Genomic DNA, 20594 nt, shown 5'->3' with positions numbered 1-20594 from the left:
ATATCATGTGATCAGATCAACCAATCGTATTTTGTCAACGTGGAGCGGAAGTGAGCTGGTAAATATTGCGGTTATGAGGGTGCATTCGTGGCATGAAATTTGATACAGATGGTGCTTTGTTTTACCGAAATAAGTCGACGCTAGTCTGAATTGCATCACAACCTTATTCCACATAAGCTTGGACTCAAACATAGCGTTTACTGAGTATATTCTATTAAAATGTATTTTTAGAAAAATGCGAGAAAGTGGTGCCTCACGGACTTGGTTTGTACGTCCGTGCGTGCATACATAAACACTATAATTTTATTTGCTGTCCCAAATTTCTACGAACTCATTTTGGCATGAGACCAATAACACACATTCTCCCTTTTTTGACGTACAAACTAGAATTTGAACATCAATAAAAGTGCCGAGGTCCGAGGAATAGCGGGGACTTTGACTTTCGGGCCAGCAAACCCCGGGTAAAATCCCCGCCCTGCGTGGACGAACGGATGGCAAAATCCCCGCCAAATGCCCCCGCACCCTAGGGACCCTAGGTCAGGCCCATTCCCCGCTATATTTTTGCGAAGACAAAACCACCGCATTCACCTGGCACTGCGGGCTACCTGAAAGGTAAAAATACGGCCCATTCCCCGGCAAACCCCGGTATACCCCCGGACCTGGGGGGGGGGGGGGGTACAATTGACTGGTGCATAACTCATTGAAGCGTATATCTCAATTGTATCGAAAACTGCCGTAAATCATTTTTTCTAAAAACGTTAGTATAGAGAGAAAGAGAGAGATTCTTTATTTCATCCATTATGAAGAGAAACGTATAAATAATAATAATCATACAAAAGAAATGAGACAAATTCATGTTACAGAATTACAAAAGGCATAGGGAAAAACATATTTAATGTCATCAAATAAAAATATCACTTCGTTTAAGATGTTTGGCTAAATCTGGGACCAATAATCCTACTCTCAGGCTAAATTCATTATGTACTCCAGTGTACACTATACTTGTACACTGCTCTGTCTCAAATGATGCAGCCCGTACGAAATAAAGGGGCGGTTTACGGGCGGAATTGAGGCGGAATTGGCACGGAATCGGTGAATTCCGCATGGAGTATTGACGGAATCATTATTCCGCCCGATATCCCTACAAGTTTCTAGTGGATTCTGGGCGTAAACATATTGGAAGTTCCAGGCGTAAACAAATTACGGGCGTATTTATATACTTTAACATTTGTGTGACACGGAATTTCGTACTCTGTTTTTTTACGAAACCTTTGGGACAGAATATCATACTTAAACATTTTAGTGGAGCGTAATTTCGAACTTAGCCTAATATTTTCAGCCAAAAAATCCAAAAAAATCCGAAAGTCATGAAAATTATTGAATTGTTTTTGTTTAGATTGCACATAGCGAGTTAAAAGCTAAACATCTTCCATGCTTTCATCTGAACACCGCATACTCCATGTAATATAAAATATGCAACAAAAAAAACTACAAAGGGGAGTCAAACACATAAAGGAAAAAAAAAAAACATGACCCCATGATATAAATTTACACTCAGCTTTTATGAACTTTAAAGTCCACTTAAAATGTTACTTATGTCACTAATTGAGACATCATAAACATCAACCACTAATAGCAATTTAAACTAAACTTAGCCCAGTCGGCTATAAATAATTGACTTCCACTCGATTCGAGGTTATCATGTACAATACTGTGCTTCAATATTTGACTCACCGATAAGCTTCATGGGATATCAATGGGGTACAAGATCCAGCTGTTTATAAATACTCGCCTTATCTTGCACAAATCTGGTCGGATTTCCCTTTGAGAACTAAACCTTTATTTATTCCGGTCATGTGTTTCTCAAGATGCCCACACTGAAACCATTACTGATAGACATACATGTACCGCGCTTTCGAATAATGGATAACTAGACTTTTACCAAGAAAACATTTGAACTTGCGTGAGAAACGTTATAGTTAAAACGTATGGTTGTGTGTATTGACCAACAGATGGAACATTAGCCGTGATTGATAAGAATAACGCGGACTAGAGATGTCTTACAAATTTTGAATCGCGAAATAAAATGCATGTGTGAGACTGGCGGATAATCAAATGCAACCATTCAAAGGGGTACGTGGTCGTGAAAGATGGAGGTAACTTTTCTATTTCTCGTTTTACCAGTACTGGTTTTGAAATTGTGTTTGTCTGTTTTCACTTTTATAACTATTTTGTTTGATTTGCATCGAGTAAGTTCGATGCGATTAAGAATGCTTAGTTTATGCTTTACAAAATATTTGGTTGGGTATCAATACTATGTTTATTACAACCATATTACCTTATATTTGCCTTGTTACATAATTTTCACCCGAAAAGCATTCTCGCAATCATTACACTTCACAAAGAAGTTCATATGTGCAACAAAAAAAATATATCAGCATTAACCCTTGGCTTTCCGCGAAAGTTTCCGAGTAATTACGCTGTCAGTGTTATCAAAATGAAGCTTGCCGGAATCTACCGGGTTCACATATATTCATTTTAATATGTTTGTTTAAACAACAAAATGTTAATTAAGTTCTGCATTATGCTGGAATAACGGTTTAAGTCTTGATTTTAAAAACACTCTTAAAGTTAATAAATTTATTAAACAGAAATAAACGCATTATACAATTAATGTACATGATTGTGTTCTTCTGGATATTTCAGCAGCCACTTTCACACGCAGAATTCGACTGCATCTCCATCAACAAATTTCACAGCAAAGGAAATGCATGCTTTCTCGAGTAAACCTCTAAAGTGCTTAATTAATTAATGTACCATATATATTTTATAAAGATGTAATTCATCATAAAATAAGTCATCATTTAATTGTTATAAGGTGATTATTGCAATTAATCAAACAACTTTTACAGTTATCGGAGCAACTTAAAAGGTCAACTTCGCAAGAAAACCCATGCCAACTATCTCCACCCTGTAACCCCAGGCAACTCTGTTGTGTTAAGAATACATTTCAATATTGCTCAGTCATCACGTCTTCTGGCCTCCCGAAACATAATCATGTTCTCTACTTATTTTGTTTATACAAATATCAGAATGTTAATCAAACGGTTATTCCAGGAGTCGTTGCAACCTTAATGAGTGTGCTGCAAGAAACACTACAAATTTAGTTAAACCTGTTTGTTTGATCATAATGTTATGATACTATAACTGCAAATAAAACCTTACGCTCAGAAGTTTGTGACTTTGTAAAAGATAAATAACATTTAACTTAACTAAACTGACTTTAATAACCATTTATTTGAAATACAATTCAACCAGCCTTGTACTATGACATGCAACTTAAATGGCATGTTACGTATGACTTTATTTCTGTAATTGTTGACATGTGTTACAGGGTTATCCATAGATCATGTTTCAATTCAGGAGTGTAAATTATACAATACTATCAACAAAACCTGAAATACACAATTTCAATAGAAGGAAATCATTAAAACCTTATTTACAAGATACAGTATAAGATAACTTTCCCAAGTTTCAACTTATTTAAAGGTGAGGCTATTACCTCACAGTGAGGTTTATAGAACGAAACATGTACCAATGCTATCCGAAAGGGGACAAAAGGAGACAACTTGATGTATGACCTCATTGACAAGGTGTTCACCATTACCAAACTGGCGAACTCCATGGGGAACTGGTATTGGGAAACCTCGCCCTGGTGAGGCAAGAAAGCATATGCTTGGCCACTGGCAATACTCGAAGGTAGATACCGTATTACAAGTAGACTGCCTAAAATATAAACATAAGGCAGAAGTAAAGGCTCATAGTTACCCTTTTACAAATCATTATGCAAAATTTTCTACCGAAGACTTAGCTATCCATACACAGAGTTAAGCAATATAGCACTCGTCTTATATCACTTTTATAAGTGTGTTGTTGTTGTTTTGAGAAAAAAAGCTTTCGGTTCTCTTATGATAAGAAAGCTTATACTTTCAGTTTAATAAAAAAAATTATAATGTCTTATTTTCAGAGTATGTGATGTGACGGAAAATGCTGCCATGACGTTCCCTGAAGAAGATTTAAATCTGGCCACCACAAGAGGAACACGTATGCGCGATAACAGTTGACAAATACTAGATGACTGAACAATAAGGAAGTGTACTAGTGACTTGAATTATATTTTATAGCCAATATGATAATTTAACTTTTATTATTCTGCGTATTTATATTTGAAATGCAGAATAAATTGAGTAAGCTTTAATATGGTTATTCACATTCTTTTTCACTCCGTTAATTAATCATAGTTTTCGCATGTAAATTATTGCGCACATAAAATTAAAATTATTTAATTTCCATGTGATATATGTATGAATATCCGCCCGGTAACTAAAATTCTGCCAGTAACTGAAATTCCGTCTGAATCTGAAATTCCGCACGTAATCTAAAGTTCCGCCTCTAACACTAAACATTATATTATTCAAAATACGCCTGGAAAATATCTCCGCCCGGAACTTATAGTTAAATTACGTGTCAATTCCGGGCGAAAAATTTCGTACGGGCCGTTGCTTCTTAGTTGAATATCGTCAAGTATATTGATGTATTAGGACATATCAAACACTGTACTGTTTAAACCTTTGTATTTTGTGTGCATCTCATTTAACATGTTTTATGTTACTGTTCATGGCCAAAGACTTTTGTATTGTCGATATTGCCACTTTTTCTTTTATAATAATTGTGCAATTAACTATAAATAAACCACAACTCACATGAATTCTAAGCTATAACTCTAAACATGAAAACGAAAGCTTAGGATAATGCCATGGTTTTTTTAATCAAAGATTTAAGCTGAATCAAGTAAGAGTTTCATGTATTTTAGTGCCGCCACTTTAAAGCCCTTAGCCCTGACGGCTTTCTCCAGGGGTAAAGAAGGGAATTCTGTCAGTAGTTATAATAATTGTTCATCTGGTTTCAATATTGAATAAATATACGCACTTAGGAGAAAACACAGTGAAGCCCAACATTTGATCAGACTATCGGGTGTAAATGTGCTATAGAAGAGGGATGGCTTATCAGTTAGGGTTAGTACCTGTGAAGTATTTATAGCCCAAGAATGTAAACAAACATAACCCATATCTGAATGAATAGCTACTTTGTTGGAATGCTTTCAGATGTTGTAAGATAATTGATATATAGGGGCACAATTAACAGATTAATTATATAAGAAAGTGTTTACAACTTTGGCCTAGAACTGTTCCAAAATGCGAAGTCTTTAGCCCTGATCAACTGACCCATGCCAATTGGAACAGTTCATATATTGAATGGGTGGTATTTCTTTTGAAGTAAAATTGCATTTTAATATTAAGTGTTTTTATTGCTTTAAAACGTAACACCACTCAAATCTACAATCTATGTTCTTGAACATTTTCAAAGAATGGTTAATTTATATTGACACAATTTTTCATAATTATTCTAAAAAATGATTTGTGTATAAGCGACCTACCCTATTATATTTCAATAGGAAAGTTTATTTCTGGCTGGATGATTTTGGCTCCATTTTATTGCTCTCACAGTAATTCTTTTGTATATCATCACATTGAATATGGATGAAAATAAGCAGTTTGATCTGTCAATTTTATCAAACGAGGAGCATAAATTAACCATTGAAGTTTACAAAGAAATGGATGTGAATGAACAGTCAAAACAACAGGATGTGTTACATAATAATTTAGAATATAAACATCAACTGAGAATACATTGCCTTCGACATCAGAAGGAGCATTTTGGAAAATAATATTATAATATACAGGAAAATTAGAAACTGATGAAAATGATGTTTATTAAAAGATGGAACATGTACAGAGTTGATGTGACAGTATTCAGAATGCAAAGAGAAATAATTCAGAATGCAAAGAGAAATAATGCCAAGATGTGTACTTGAATTGGTCTGATCAAAATACCCAAATACAGCTGGCATTACCATAATGATATAACTGTGTTATATTCACTGGAATTTTATTTTTTGTCCCTGTTGTGAGAAAAATGCAGCTGAACTCAGTAAGTATATATGCATGCCATTTACATTATTGAAAATCTGATTCTAGATAGACCTGTCTAACATATGCTCATGTTTACAAACCGAAGATCACATGATCAAGCCATTAGCTCCTCCTACAATATTCAAATTTTGAAATTGAAGATATGCATTTCTTATTATCAAGACCATTTTTTAACATAAAACTATGATATATGTATACATATTGATGAACAAACTTTCAAACTACATGCCTAAATTTTTATGGGTTGTAATAATTTGATTTAAGGTTTAAATTTTGAAAAATGCTTCCCTGATTTGAAATTCTTTCAAAAAACAGGGGAAAACACCCACCCGCCATTACCTCCCTTTTATACCCCAGTTGGGTCTTTAATGCAGAACATCATCCTGTGTGTGGTGATTTGATCAGATACGGATCATTTTTTGCATGTCACGGGTCATAAATTTCCGAGAGCAAAATCTGCTTAAAACTTGCTTAGCCACTCTGCAATTGTTTAACTGATCTCTATACAGATAATTAAAATGCCATAGAATAAAAGGTTCGTATTCACAGTCATGGACCTATAAACCATGTCACAGTAAATGGTTTTAAATAATCTTAAATATTCGTCACTGTGGTTCGTTACTTTGTATTTTCTGACAACGTGGAAAATGAATGGATTTATTCACATCCAGGAGTCTTAACTAGGGACTTCTGCGAGCACTAGGAAGATGGATGATGTGTAGCACATATACAAGATTGTATTTCCCCAATATATATATATATATATATATATATATATATATATATATATATATATATATATATATATATATATATGTGTGTGTGTGTGTGTGTGTGTGTGTGTGTGTGTGTGTGTGTGGGATAAAACCTAACATTTCCTTTGGTTAGGTAGCAAACTGTAAAAGCCTTTGTAATGAAAGCACTGAAAGTGCTGAGGGACGGTACTGCTGAATGCTGGCAACATCAATGTAACATTCGGTAGTGTAAATATATGTAATAGGGATTTGAACCATACATCATACATTAATCTGGAGCGATAACTTTTACACAAAGGCTAAAACAACAACTTAAATGTTCGTCTTCATAATAAAATAAAAACAAGAAATATAGAAGTGCATACCTTTATGAATTTATTGGAAAAATGATTTCCAGAACAATTCAAAACATAACAGGCAAACACATAGACCACTGTGATACCAATGCCTCAACAACCACAGTTCAATTTGTAAAACCACATTAACAAATTCACACAAAGCATAATTTACAGTGCGTGTATATCACAGTGATAAATAACGTAATTTATGCTACTTCGGAAGCAACATTTTGTTTAAAATAAAGACTTAAATCAAAGATAACTTTTCTTTCATGACATCATTGTAAATAAAACAATGAACAGTCTATGCCGCTCAAGGAGCCCCTCCTTCGTTCCATTACCAAAGGCAGATAAGGCAATACGTTTCATCAAACAATGACAAACGGGTTTCCAAAATGTTTTGACAGTGCTCTAGCCTCTGTCAGAAGGTCCTATTGTGAAAAGGTCATACCAGAGTTTATTAGATTATTTGCAGTTGAATGGAAGGCTTACTTTAATGTATGTCAACAATGAAGTAATTATTAAAGAATTAATGACTGTTGACAGGTGAGGTGTGCTCAAGTTATTGACATAAAATTATTCATTTCTGGCAGTACACAATTAGTACCATTTGGATATCCGACCTTGTCTGTTTAATTTTTGTGAATTGACAAAACAGAAAATCATGACTTTTAGTAGTTTTTACTTGAATATTCAGATGTTTAAGAAAAGGTAAGGCTTGGGGTCATGGTGGATGCAACACGAAAGCTATATCACAAGATTGATTTTTTGAAACTTAATAAAAATTACCATAGCAATTGAGCAAATGAAAAAAATATTTTTAAGAAGAGGGCCCTGAAAGCCCTATATCGCTCAACTGATCCAATTCGAGTGTGACATAGACTTCATAAACACAAACATTCTGACATAGTTTCATGGTGATCAAAGAGAGAATGTAACCTCTACAGTGTTCACAAAGTTTTTCTATGATTTGACCCTTGTGGCCTGGTTTCTGACCTCTGATAACCCAGTTTCAATCTTTACCTAAAGATCATCAAGAATAACATTCTGATCAAGTTCCATGAACATATGCTCATAAATGTGGCCTCTAGAGTGTTAACTTGCTTTTCCTATTATTTGACCTGGTGACCTAGTTTTTGACCACACATGACCCAGATTCGAACTAGTCCTAGAGCTAATTAATATAAACATTCTGACCAACTTTCATGAATATACAATTCTAAATGTGACCTCTACAGTGTTAACAAGCTTTTCCTTAAATTTGACCTCGTGAGCTTGTTTTTGACCACACGTGACCCAGATTCGAACTTGGCCTAAAGCTAATCAATATATACTTTCTGACTAAGTTTCATGAACATACAGTCATTAATGTGATCTCTAGAGTGCTAACAAGCTTTTCCTATGATTTGACCTGGTAACCTTGATTTTGACCGCACATGACCCAGATTTTGCCTTAACTTTAAGATAATTAATATAAACATTCTGACCAACTTTCATGAAGATACAGTTATAAATGTGACCTCTTTTCCTTCAATTTGACCTGGTGACCAAGTTTTTGACTGCACATGAACCAGAATCGAACTTGACCTAGAAATTATTAATATTAACATTCTGGCCAAGTTTCCTGAAGATACAGTCATACATGTGACCTCTAGTGTTAACAAGCTTTTCCTTCAATTTGACCTGGTGACTTATTTTTAACCCTAGATGACCCAATAGCGAACTCGTCCATGATTTTATTGAGGGTAACATTCTGACTAAGTTTCATTAAGATTGTGCGTAAATTGTGACCTCTAGAGTGTTAACACTCAAATTGTTGATGACAGACACAGGGCGATCACAATAGCTCACCTTGAGCACTTCGTGTACTGACTATCGGGTTCATAAATATTAATACCTGTTCTGACAGCAACCAAATAAAGCATACATGTATCATTACATTTGAGACAAAGAATGGGTCGGTGGCTTGCAAAGAAATTTAGATACAGATTTTCCTGAATGAAAAGATGCAGCTGACAATTATCACATACTACATGGAAAACTAGAAGGTATACCCTTCATAAAAATCTATTGAGTAACATTTGTTTTAGACAAGAGAAACATAAAATGAGATCAAAACTTAATCATTTGTGCAAACGATTAAATATACATGATACAATTGAAAGAACAATATAAGTTGATATTGCAGCGATTTGTACAAACAAATTTCAAAACACATAGTAATAGTAAATATTTCCAGTTTTTATAAATAATGTTATTGAAGTTAAATTTCATGTATTTTCAGGTTAAGAGGTTCTCTTTGCTGATGAAATACCTATTTATTTCATACTGTAAACTAATGAAATGTTTTTTAAAAAGCAATTTCATTACTGAAGTGTTTTTGAGTATGTTTTCTAAAACTTAACAAAATATTATGTTGTGAGAAGCTGTTATTTAAACTGATTGTTCATATAAAGATATTTCTAGGCATAAAAAATGTTCATGAAGGATAGGCAGAGAATTGAAAGTTCAAAATGTTAAAAAAGCTTATTTTGATAATGTTAAGAACTAAACTGTTCACTACAAAATGTCCAAGCACACATTAAATGTGTGTTTATGACTAAAGTTGGTTTAATTCCAAGCGGTTCAGTTCTATTTTGACGAAGCTGCTGTCAGATGTCAAAACAGTTTTATTTAAGATGCAATTGATCTGCTGTCAGTTGATCAAAATGTAGGAAGGGTAAGGAAGCAAAATCAGTTCCATGGAAACAGTCGGCCTTGTGACATAAGCCAAATGTAACTCCAGTCTGCAGTAGGTTGACGACCTTGATGCTCTCTTGGGTCTCTTTAGCTCAGATTTTCTGCAAATGTTCACACATACTATTATTAAATTTTATTCTTGAACATTCTGTGTACATAGTAGTTAGTTGAAATGTATTTTGATTTGTTAATTTAGTACTGCCCAATTTTAATGATATTTCATGTAAACAAATATATTTATTTTAGTTGAATGGAAATTAAAGGTATGACTTGGCAGGGGTGAACTGATGGCTATAGCAGATACAATATAGTAGCTCCATCAATGCAGAAAATGTGTTTAGAATGATTTTGAGCTGGCTCAAAAGTTTAATTACCTGTATATTTGTTTTTGGTGTAAAAGGTGATGTGAATGAGTTGTGGGTGTTGGCAATGACATCATTTATGCACAACATCAGTACGTCTCCTGCCCTCCATTTCTCCATCTACATTGTATACCTTGTCATTATGTGCTGAGCTTCATATGTTCTTTATGGTGTTTGAAAGGGATGAAGGTACACATTTCCTTGGAACGGTTTAAGCTTCAAAACAAGGCGACATGGGTTCGATTCGAAGCCTGTGAGTTTTGTTGGTGGTCACATATCCAGACAAGAGTGCTACATGTATATTGAAGATAAAATGATTTTTAAGAAATGTATGAAAGATTCCATACCTGAACGATTATGCCGGAGACACACACCCTTGTTTTCTGTGGTGAATGGCGAGCCACCTGGAGGAGACAATGGCGGCCCCTGAACAATTGCTTGCCCGATGAGCCTTTGCATTTCATGCACACTCAAACAACTGTTACTAGGACTTTTGTGTTTTGAGAATGTGACCTGTCTTGTCCTCAGTCTTCCAAATAATGTCTCTTGATGGTAGAGAGCATCCGACTTTTGATTTGCTGAAATTGGTGTCACAATAAACCTTGGCAAGATAAAATCATTGCTATCACCAAATGCCACCTGGGCTGCTGCAGTATACCGCAATATTTTGACTTTCAAATAACTTAGGTATGGCCCACTTGATTTTTTCAAGGGGTTCTTTGATGGAGGGCATCTGCAAATAAGTATTTTACATTTTAATGATATGGTTTATTTAGGAATTTATTACAATTTATAAGCACAATAATTTTTTTATGAAAAATGATGGAACTAAGGTTCATTTTCAGTACAACAACACTGAGCTACAGAAGCATTTACAGCCTCAACCAGTTCTTAAACAAGTAATAAGGTTTCAAGGTGGCAATTTAAAAGATGTTTATTAAAAATGACAGTGAAATAATTAAATTAAAAACCTTACTTTACGTTTATTTATGTTGAGGCGAGTGCTTTATCTAATCACTGGTACAATATGATGTAAAACTATTTGCACACAACCCATTTTGGTCTGGTAATTATAACATTTGGATGATCACCGGCCCGAGAGAAAATCTTTTAGGTTTTTGCTTTCAGGGTAGTGCTAGTTTCGACCACTGTGTATCTTAATTTGTTATCAAAGTTCAGGCAAGCTTGTCTCAAAAATGTGTATCAAAGAAGTTGACAAAGGGATAGTTCATACAAAATTTTCATGCCTTACAGCCTACTCAAGGTTTTCCACATGTAATACGTCAAATTTATGCAAATAAGACGATGTGTTTTATTTCAGTATATGTACAAGTTTTGTATGAAAAGTGGGTAGTTATTCCGATCGGCATTCCTGGTTAAAGCATATTGCATCACAAAATATAATAAAAACAAGAAATATTACCAAATCATGTTATTTTATATTAGTTCTGTACACACACAAAAAATATCCAACGGAAAACGACCATCTGATAAGCTCTGCATTTTGATACGAATTATTTGTAAAGTTGCTCGTAAAAATAAAATCATTTTCCTTAAACAATTAAAACGTGTATGTTCATAAAACTTGCCTTACGTATGATATCTAATCAAAGCACCGAAAAACCTTTAGAAGCAATTGAAAGGGGCAGGCATTGTAACTTTAAATACATGGGGATACGTCGACTGAAGTGATAAGCTGTGCATTTTGAATGGAATTATTGCTGAAGTATTTTGTAAAAAAATGATTTTCCTTAAACAAAACGTGTATGTTCATAAAAGGAAATAATATATGATGTATTGTATTTTCCTATCGTATAATATCTAATCAAAGCAACGAGAACCCTTTAGAAACGATTGAAGGTGCATGCATTGTGTAACATTAAATATATGGGGATAGGGGATAACGACGATTGAAGTGGCATTTACATACACAAAATGACACAAGACGCCATAAAATATTTTATCAAATTTATGGCAGAACTCTTAAATAAATGACAAAAGATGAAACTATATAATAATTTTCCTTAAGTTTACTTAACCTTTTGATTGTGTACAAACGATTTTGATTAAGCTCCAAATAAATTATATAACAAAATAATTATAAAAGAACTTTTGTATATGTAATTTTCCTTTTGGACAAATGCCTGTGATCGACTTGTTTATAATGGATTTCAAACTCTCTTAATCCACTGCTATGTCAGTGATCTCTGTGAATTAACAGAAAGCTAGGCTTTCTTGCATAAAACACAGAGTTGTAACTTGCAAAATTAGAATACTTAAAATACTACTCAATTATGAAATACCAGATAGCCGAGTTTTCGTGGTATATACATAAAATGCATTTACTTTCTTTCTTTGCGTCTACAATCTAAATATAAATACGCTCTTACTTCATCCAACAGGAAAGGAGGCTTTCTCTGAAAGATTGTTGAAGTTTCAACTTACTATGCCTCACAGGATAGCTGAGCTTTCTAGCAAGAAGTGTAGGCATTAAATTAACTATCATATCTTTCAACAACAACCCGGTCCACTCGTCAGCTATTAACTATACAATACGTCAAAGCTGCGCTTTTCGGTTAATATAGTTAATATTTTAGACAGGCAAATACAAAGTTCAAGTTGATTATAATACCAATTATTTCTTGATGTAGACTGAACGGTAGCTGCATCGACCAAATTATGAAAAACTCGGTGTTTTATACGGCGCTAAAAGCGCTCAAGCAGAGCAATGCTTTCATTGGTTGTTTAAACTGCGCGTCGATTGGTTAAAAACCAACCACTTTGATTGGTTGCAATCAGCATTCTGATTGGTTTAAATTATTCCTATCTAACTGACTATCAAAATAAAAAGAGAAACAACCTTTTAGGTTACAGTCAACTATTTTAATACGGCTGTGGTAAAATTCGTCGCAATATGTTTGTTTCCTCGCCCAGTGTGGGCACAAGAGCTCTTGGCCCTCGGCACATTTTTTCACTTTTATCTATGTGCCCTTCACCCATTCCCATTGTTCAAATAAAATTTGCAACTCTCACATATTTGCCCGCAGATAGTCTTTCAGCGCCTCGCGCTTTGATTAAACTATAGACATCGTACATTTATGGTTTCGCTTGTGAAGTCAAATCGACAACTTATGACCTTTTAAATCAGGTTCTCAATGGACGCGATCGATTTCATTCAAAATAGAGGTATTTTTGTTGATACCTTTATATATGCTAATAAACTCTTCAAAGTAAAAAAGAAGTATTGTACAACTAAAATTACTTATTTTTTTGTCCGAAACGTCGCATGCTTCCAAATCTCATTTACTCGTACTATGAAAACAACGGTTATTGTAGCTGTCATTTCGACACATTTTCACAGATTTTTTTTAATTTTCATATCAGCACGTTTTCGACTGGAAACCCTCCATCAAGAAAACCCTGACCCTCAAGCAGGTACTGTACGTACGTATTTGTGAACAGCTCACACCAGCTAGAGCTCTTCCATAAATCAGATTATTATCTGAGCCTCAAAAAAAAACAAGAACAGGACGGTCTGAATCATTAAGGTATTATTTGCTGTATAAGTCAGTTTATTTCACTGTACATTTAAATCAATTACTATAAGTTCATTAGACCTTGATTCTGCCAAACATGTGCTGTAAAGACTTAGACTAGCTCTTATTATGAATAAAGAACAAATCAAATATGTACATGATTTCAATGTTATTCTTATATTTGGTGCCATTTACATAAATCTACAATCTTTAATGATAGTTAATCCCATGTTCAGCTTCCGGATCACATGTACATACCGATTACCAGTATTCTTAAAGTTGCACTCTCACAGATTTCTGTTTTGACACTTTTTTGTCTCAGAATCGGCTTATTTTGGCATTCATTAAATTAAGTCCTAATATATAAATCACAAAGCAACCTCTTTGAGGCAAAATAGGATAAATGCAATCGGATCTTTTGTAAGTTGTCAAAACGATTAATCTGTGAAAGTGCAGCTTTAATAATGAAAAATAACTTCTGCTTATGCTTTATATTTTAAAATATATTTGCCATTGCAATAAAGAGATGTACACCTACAATATCATACATAAGCACCAAAGACATATCAATGTTTAAGTAACACAACAATGTATTTAATTAATCTGATATTAAATATGCAACAACTGGTGTCATATTCCAGGACTGAAGCTAACACCATAGAGGTACATCCTTCCAAGAATCCAACAACACCATATGCTGAACAACTTCTTGACTCTCTTCAAAAGACCACACTTTCCTGAAAGAAACAAAATATGCCACTATTAAAACAAATCAGTTACATGTCTTGTTAAATATTTTAATTCTGGCTGTAAATGCTACTGCATTTGATGTTTGCTTTCTACTTGTATATAATAATGAGATATTGACAAGAAAATAACTAACTGTATGTGTTGTGGTTGTTGTTTTTTTTCTGTACAAATAGTCCATTATCCTTATTGTTTAAACATTCAACTTGAAATTAATAATTTATTTAAAGTAAATTATATTCGGTCTTATGGTTTTATACAGCAAAGTAAAACTAAATGTTTTAAAAAGATTTAAAACAGGTCTTACTGATTATTTGTAAAATTTGCCATCACTGGGTTTCTCTTGCGGTTGACATTACATGGACTGACAAATATCATGGGGGGAGGGGAGGGGGGGCTCTCAGTTTGGTCTTACTCTAGGTCCCCTGTTGCGATAGGCTTGTTGAAGACAATTACAAGGGGGACTTCCTTATATCCATCAATTAGAATATTTTAATGGTGGCAGCGGTTAACAGCAGGAGACCCTCCTGCCCGGTCAGCTTAGTTGGTTTTAGCGCCGTCCTAGTGGTCGTGAGTTCGAGCCCCACACCGAGGACACTTTTCCTCCCAGGTTGACTTTAACAGCCAGAGTGCATGAACATGTTCCACAACTGTATTGAAATGCAAGTATCAAAGCATTTGAATGTTTAAGCAATGCAAAAGTTACAGATTGGTATCACCCACGATTGTCACTTGTCAACTATTCCACTATTATCTATAAGGGAGAGTGTTAGTCGCTGAGAACTGAAACTGAACATGCATAACCCTAATAATCCAGATCTGCTCATACTATTGAGTATAAAGTTATATAACTGGCATGTAACTGTCATTTAATGTCACTTCCGGGTTCCCTATTCGGGCCATTCATGATTTACTCATATTGTGTGATGATTTAGTCTTTGTTTCAACTATCCTGTAAGAATGATCGGTGTTATTAAAAGTTAAACTTACCCTTGTTTGAATTTTAGTATGCGTCAGACACACGCTTTTCCTCTGTTTCGATTTCAATGTTGACAACATGGCGGCTATCCGCTTTTCTCTGACGTGGATAGATTTCACCCCGTAAATGTTAGATATCGTCGTCCTCTAAAGATATATCGAGCTTTCCGATGTAGCAGCCAGTTACAAATTCCTTTGCCTACTGTTTTTTTCGCAGTGAAATGTCACATTTATGATAATTTGGCCCAAAACCGATAATAACGATACCTCTTTTAGAAACGGATTTTAGCCATAGTCCTTGATCATTCATGACTTTTTCTGCGTGTGCTTCAGAAATGAAAGGTTTAAAAAAACTCATATAAAGTATTTTTTTCAATGTTTCCTCACATGGCGTTCAAACCACAGGCATCTGAATCATTGTTTGTCATTAAAATATTGTTTAAAACCATTTTGGGTACATACAATGAGATAAACAACACATCTGAAGATATTTAGTGTCCTTGATATACAAAAAAGAAACAAGGTATGTAACTCAAACTTACCCGATTTCACGGTAGAGTCCAGTTTTATGCAAATTTCTCAACCAGCATATAAACAATCCATTTTTAAATAAGTGACATGGAAAGAAGAGTCAATTACCTTTAAAATGGTGTGCGATATGTTGGTATATCTATAGTGTCTTTAGACAAACAAGCATAATTCAATGTCCAATTCTCGTGTTTTTCTTTAGTCGGAAAGAGTACAGCAAATTCAAATCTTCAATTTTCCCCGTGTAAACAGTACTAATGACAGTCCTACTGAAGTTATTTTATGCTTCAGTGTACAGATAAATTTATTCCATTCCTTAATCAGAAAATGAAGTCAAGAGTGGATTATGTATGGTCATTAAATAGTGATAGCATAGACATAGTTGATCGATTTACATACTAAGGAATTAATTTTAGCTACAATGGCACTCTCAATGATGCTGTGAAAACACTAAATGAACAAGCATTAAAAGTTTCTAACAATCTCTTATCTTCATTTAGCAGAGTTAAACTGGATGTAAAAACTAAACTGCTAATATTTGACTCTTTAGTTGTGCCTATTATAACATATGGATCTGAGGTGTGGGGAATTAATAATCTGAATGAAGTTGACAAGTTACATCACAAATTTATAAATATATTTTAGGCGTCCGTCAGCAGACATCGAATGCTGCTGTTCTGGGGGAACTTGATCGCTTTACACTATCTGTACTTTGTAAAAAGAGAGCTCTAAAGTTTTGGTGTAAAGCTATGAACTCCCCTAACTCTTTAATTGTACCGGTTTATTATAATACTGTTCGAGACAATCCTTTGGAAACGTAAATATTAAACAGAACTGGGCAAAAGCGTTAAAAGGTTTACTCGATGGGTTAGGTTTTAGTAATATTTTGTTAAACTATAACAACGAAACACGCTGGTTCCTCTGACTTAAACAAAGATTAAGAGATCAGTATGTACCACAATGGATTGATATTGTTCCCAAAGTAAATTAGAATATTACGTAAAATTTAAAAAGGAGTTTGTATTTGAAAAATATATCGAAATCATTGATAACGAGTATCATCGAACTGCTTTGCCAAGATTTAGATTGAGTGCACATTCATTTGAAATAGAAACAGATAGATATAACAATATTGTTAGAGGGAACAGAACATGTAAAATATATAATACTAATACGGTTGAATCAGAGTACCCCTTTTTGTGTATTTGTTCTCTATATACTGACATGAGAACTAAAATTAACCTGAATCGATCTGTTAATACTATAAATAAATGTGTAGCCATTATGTCAAGTAATAACAGTCGGAATATTAGAAATCTTTCAAAATTTATATTCAATGCTATGAAGAAACAAACTGAAGCTCTCGCTATCGTTGCTTCATGATTTGATGCAATGTATTGCTTTATTTATTGATATCCATATACTTTGTACATACTCGTCAGATAAAAATATGTTTAATTGTTCTTCTATGTGGCCATTTGTGTATATATGATAGTGTTTGTATTTGGCCAAAAGCATGTATTTGGTGATATTGCCAATAAAATAACTGAAACTGTTAATAACACATTTTGTTAGTAGTTGAAATTTCATAGATGAACTTTTTAAGATTACATCGACTCCTGTAACCACCGTTTGATTCACATTCTGTTGTTTGTATGAACATAATATAAGTTAAGAACATAATTATGTTTCGGGACGTCAGAAGACGTGATGATTAAAAATGTTCTTGAATACGCTTTAAAATAAATTACAAAACGCAATTTATTTTGCATACAGAAGGTTTAGCAATACTGATATGTATTCTTAGGTTACAGAAGTGAAGATGTTTAAACTTTTTGCTACTGAGCTTGTTTCTCTGTAGTTTTTTGCATAACTATGGTGGAACTGTTAAAGTGGTTTGATTAATTGCAACAATCACCTTATAACAGTTAAATGTTTACTTAATTTTATTTGTTTACACAAACCATATTATTTTTATATTACTGCTCTCATTTCCAGGGGGTCCAACGTGTTTTGTGTTTACCGAATTTTAAGTGGAATAAAATGGCGGTGTTCGAAGATATTTTGGTGTTTTGGGAGGATATTTTCACCTGGTAAGTAAGTGTTATCACTTTTCTCGCAATATAGATACGCCTACCCGTAGGCCACACGTGTAAGCTTCTCTCAGTTTTTAAACCTATCATTCTAGAGGCATTAACAAAAAAGTTATTGAATGTATAAGCTGAGCGAGTGTCTTAAAAATATCCTCCCAAAACACCAAAATATCGCCATTTTATTCCGCTTCTCACAATTCTCTCACTTAAAAGTCGACAAACACAAAACACGTTGGACCCCCTGATTTCTAGCCATATTTTATCTTGAATAAAAACTTTATATCATATCTATGATACATGTACACTAATTTAGAACTATAAAGGCTTAATCGAGTATTATTTTGCTGCTGAAAAATTATACAGTTCTTTCATTTAAGGATATTTTTAAATAAGACCAAAACTATTTTTCCATCATAGTGCAGAGCTTAATTGACATTCTGTTGTTTATATGAACATATTAAAATAAACATAATATATAAACTCGGCAGATTCCGGCAAGCTTAAAAAAGGATAACACCGACAGCAATCATAACTGCTTGGAAACGTTCGCGGATAGCCGAGGGTTAATGTTGATAATAATGTTGATAGATTTTTTCGTTGCATATATGAATTTCTTTGCGAAGTTTAATGATTGCGAGATCCACCGAAGAAAAGGATAAACTAATGTTTTTCAAACAAAACAGTTGTGAAAGTGAGAACCGGCAAAATGTAGCGTAATACTACTGTTCACTCAACTTTTGTTATAACTCTTTAAGTTAACAACCAACAATTGTTCGAGTGTTAAAGAACGTTCTTTCTAGGTATAATAATATATTTCTAAATACAGCATAACATTCAAGCTCATCCCACAACCTCACTCCAGTCCAGAAAGGACTCGACAGGTTGAAATACCCGTCCCTCCCTCTTTTTACATCGAAAATGATCCAACTTAAATACTATGAATATGACAGCTTAACGACCAAAGCATACACGTTTACAGTGCATTTGTAAGTCGGCGGTCAACCACATTGACAATCAAATATGCCCAACAATAATTACTTAACATTCAGTATGAATAATATCATTATGTTATATTCGTCTCTTTCTTTTTTTATCAAGATTTTTAAGAAAATCTTTGCTTCAACCCAAAACAATGGTTATCATTATGTTACATTCATTTCTTTTTTTCATCAAGATTTTTAAGAAAACTTTTGCTTCATCACCAAACAATGGTGAAAATTGAATAGATAAATATCGTAAGAAAATACGTTTCTCAACCCCAAACATGGAAATTAAAAAAAAATGTAATTCTGACAAAAAAAATACGCAAAGAAAATCTGTGCTTAAACCCCAAACATGATGATCAAATTGTATAGATACCTAGATACCGTTCCTTTTTATTGCAATATTTTCTTTTCGTATGCAATAGAAAGTAAACTAACATGTTATTTGTCCAAATATTTGACAGAATATAGACTAATTGGTAATTAGCCCTCAGGTAATTAATAAACGTCTTCAGTATATAGTTAATTATTAGAAAATAACACTGCAAATTGACTACCAGTAATTAACACTGACAGTACTGTTGTCACTTTTGTATTTAGTCAATGTTTTATGTAGAGCTGCTTTTCATCGTCATCATTCTGATGACAGGGAATCATCGTTGTTGTTATTGCTGCTGCTGTTGTAGCTGTAGAGTTTATAGCCAAAGGGCTGCTTGATTGTGGTATGTCCCCACCACATCTGACCTTGTTTCCAAATGTTCTACCATTATACGACTGTTTAGTCGTGAAGTATGCTAAGATAGATGCGTGCAAGTGTTCATGTACACTGGAATTAAGTACCAAACGATCCCAAGTTGGTGTTGTTCATCACACAAGAATCATCACGGTCCTAAAGACTTAATCATGTGACGTCCAGCCGAGCACAGGTCATAAGAGAGTGTGTGTTTAGCTCCTCTGGATATTCCGAAGTGTAACCAACTGGTTAGCACATCAAACATACGCAATACCAAAATACAGTTCGTTCCTTTATGAAACACCGATGACCACTTAACACAATATCGCCAAAAGGGTTATTATCTTGATATCCGCTGAAGAAAGTGTGTTGACATTGACTGTTCGTCTAACGTGACATATTACTTGAACTTCTAAAACCTTTCATTGACATATGTGTTGCTTTTACCAATAAAATATTGTATGGATGTTTAGCAGGCTAATATTTTGAAGGTGGCCCCATTTATAATTGGTTACCGTACCTGCACGTCAGTGTTTTGTATGTAAGATTTAATCAATGTTTGTCCTAAGTTTTGTGAACATTTTATTTTCATGAACAGCATTTTTATTTTAATATTCAGAACATTTCCTTTTTCATGCAATATTTTACAAAACTTATATACCTTTACCACACCTTTCACTCAACATGTGCATTAATTCCGTTCTGTCCTGCTTATCACCAGATCACTAACACAGCCATTTAGATCAAAA

At 34.0% G+C, this 20594-nt stretch overlaps 2 long non-coding RNA genes across 2 annotated transcripts; one reads left to right on the top strand and one right to left on the bottom strand.

The window, feature by feature from the left end:
• The first annotated feature begins 5580 nt into the window (after positions 1-5580).
• On the top strand, positions 5581-14538 carry LOC128232924 (uncharacterized). The gene is made up of 3 exons (XR_008260582.1): positions 5581-6051; positions 13632-13795; positions 14425-14538. It is a non-coding gene; the product is annotated as an uncharacterized LOC128232924 (long non-coding RNA).
• Positions 13938-15737, bottom strand: LOC128232923 (uncharacterized). Its single transcript, XR_008260581.1, has 3 exons — positions 15521-15737; positions 14838-15180; positions 13938-14520 (listed from the first exon to the last, which is right to left on the bottom strand). It is a non-coding gene; the product is annotated as an uncharacterized LOC128232923 (long non-coding RNA).
• Between the last annotated feature and the right edge of the window lie 4857 nt (positions 15738-20594).

This window comes from Mya arenaria, chromosome 4 (assembly GCF_026914265.1).
Source record: "Mya arenaria isolate MELC-2E11 chromosome 4, ASM2691426v1".
NCBI lineage: Eukaryota > Metazoa > Mollusca > Bivalvia > Myida > Myidae > Mya > Mya arenaria.
This window is presented reverse-complemented; position numbering and strand designations above follow the sequence as displayed.